Source organism: Dermacentor albipictus, chromosome 2, assembly GCF_038994185.2.
Source record: "Dermacentor albipictus isolate Rhodes 1998 colony chromosome 2, USDA_Dalb.pri_finalv2, whole genome shotgun sequence".
NCBI lineage: Eukaryota > Metazoa > Arthropoda > Arachnida > Ixodida > Ixodidae > Dermacentor > Dermacentor albipictus.
Window position 1 is genome coordinate 174,904,150 of NC_091822.1, and position 2,914 is coordinate 174,907,063.

Genomic DNA, 2,914 nt, shown 5'->3' on the forward strand with positions numbered 1-2,914 from the left:
CAGCTTGAATGAACATGTCTCTTTTGCTGAATATCCCTTCTACTGGTAATTCAATTTTTGGAACTGCAAGCAGCCATGGAGGATATTCGATGTCTGAGTTCCAAAATTCATTTTCTGGCAATATGTGAAGATTTTCTTGAATTTCTATATGAACATAACTTCTATCTCGATTCATTATGTCTAAAGCCAATGGGTGGTTTGAAGGCGGAAATAATGCCGGCATGTTTCTGTAGTTCGCATAACTGGAAATGGTGATTGGCGAGCCTCAGCTATTACAAGAGAACTCGAAGTCGCTCGTGGAACTCCTAGACACAGGCGTAGTCCTCTAGCTAAAAGTCTTTGAAGTCTCTCTTCTGACGTGTGGGAAAGTCCGTGTAAGATGGGCGCGGAATATGCAATTTTTTGTCGTATTAATGCATTGTAAACAGTCAGCATGGACGATACTGATCCGCCCCATGATGTGCCTGCAAGTCTGCGAAGTACAGTCACTATGGCATTGACCTCGTTTTCGAGTTTTTTTAAGTGGGGTGCCCAGGATAGCTGCTTATCAAGTATTATGCCAAGAAATCGATGCTGTGTGACAATCGTTAGAGGGTGTCCTTCCAGATTAAGAGTGAAATTTTTTAACACTTTCCGAGTGAAGGGCAATACAGCAGTCTTTGCATGTGATAGTACCATTCCTCTTTCTCTCAAAAATTGGTTGATGATATTTATGCCGTCTTGCAATGCCATCTGGAGTAGTTGAGCTTTAGACCCAGATGTCCAAATACACACATCATCTGCATACAGTGAAAACTTTAACTGTGATGGCAGTCTTCGCGTTAAATCAGCCATGACGCAGTTAAAAAGGAAGGGGCTGAGTACGCTTCCCTGTGGTACTCCCTGTTTGACAATATGTTCAGAACTCTTTCCTTCACCCGTCTGAACAAATATTTTGCGACCTGATAAAAATTCAGAAATCCATCGCAAGGACCGGCCAGACAGACCAAGTTCCAACATGCTTAGCAGAACATGAACGTGACTAACGGTGTCAAATGCCCTCTTGATGTCTAGGAATACTGCTATCGTCATGTTTCCACGTGCACGCTCGTGCTCCACACAGGTTACTATATCTAATATTGCATCCATTGTGCATCTATGTTTTCTAAAACCTACTAAGTAGTTGGACAACACCTTCGTTTCATTACACCACCATTGAAGTCGCGCGTCAATCATTTTCTCCATTACTTTGCATAAACAACTTGTCAAACTAACGGCGCGGAAGGATTCAAGGCACAAGGGCGTCTTACCAGGTTTTAAAATTGGTATGATTCGAGCGACTTTCCAAGAGTCAGGTACAGTTTCCTCTATCCATAAGTTATTATAGATGTCCAAGAGCGCATTTGTACCTGTCGGTCCGAGGTTTCTTAGCATATTGTACGTAATGCCGTCCGGCCCAGCAGCGGACTTTTGGCGACATGATGCAATTGCACATTGGAGCTCGTTTAATGTGAAAGTGTGATCTAACTGAGGATGTTGGGCCCAGTAGCAAGCAGTAATTTTTCGCTTAGCCAACTCTACTGAAATATCAAATTCTGCACATTGTGATGAAAAGGCAGATCTGGAAATTAGCTCACAAAATGCATCTGCAACTAATATTTCACACGTGTCCCTGGCTACAGCGAGAGCACGAAATGGGAAGCTTTGTGTTACAGGTCCGCTTAAAGAACGAATTACTAGAAAAATTCGTGGGACAGCCGTGTGAGGAGACAGCGTGCCGCAGAAATCGCGCCAGCGCCGTTTGCCTAAGCTTTCCATTCGTCTGCGCATTACATTGTGTATTTTCTGAGCGTTTCTGTATGCTTCTAAACTTCCGCTCCGTCGGTAAGCTCTTTCGGATCGGCGTCGGATGGCTCTTAGGTGTTCATATTCTCCGTCAACTGCAGCATAGTCTTTTGGTATTGGGACCTTCTTTGTGCATATGTTCATATTATCCTGCAAAAATTCTGTAAATTTTTCCACTGTTGCATGTTGGTTAATTTGATCCGTTAGGCGGTATCGAAAAGCTTGCCAGTTGGTTAGTCTGCTGTAACGCCTGATATCATAGCGCATGCTAGGGTGGTTAACAAGAATGGGAAAATGATCACTTCCGCGCGTTTCCATATCTGTTGTCCATCCCACACCATTCACTAGATCATGTGAACACAGGGTAACATCTATGCAGCTTGAGTAATTATATCCACGAAGGAATGTTGGCGACCCATCGTTTAAAACAGTCAAGTTGCATTTATCTATGGCGCATTCAATAACATTACCCCGTGCATCACAGTGATCACTGCCCCAGATGATGTTGTGTGCGTTGAAGTCGCCACATATAAATACATTAGAATGAGCTATTTTGAATATATCCACTAGCACTTCTACTGAAATCCGGTTTGAAGGTTGTAGATATAGATTAATCACTGTTATACAGAGCTTGCCAAAGGATACTTTACATGCGATGAATTCCGGGAAGTCTGAATCACTGGACTGAATTTGATAAGATGGTAGGTCCTTTCTGACGCACAGGAGCACTCTGCTAACAGCACCTTGACGAGAAGTCTTATATATCACATAATTCGAGAGGCGAAAGTCGTCAGTGATTCCCGCCTCTTGAATGCAAAGTATTGGGAAGTTGTATTGCACAAGCAGTTTACGAAAGTCAGCGCACTTTCTTCGAAGACTGTTGGCATTCCACTGAAATATGGAGACATTTTTGTAGCGGTTATTCATGTAGTGCCTGCCGCAGTTTCGGCCCGGATTGTTGACACAACAGTGCTTCTAGAGGCAACAAGGCTTTTACTTCTGGTAGGTTGTTTGCTTCCGGCAAAGCAGATAGGATTGTCTTAAGAGCTGCGAAAAGCATTGGCAAAATCAGTTGTGTCACCGATGCTGT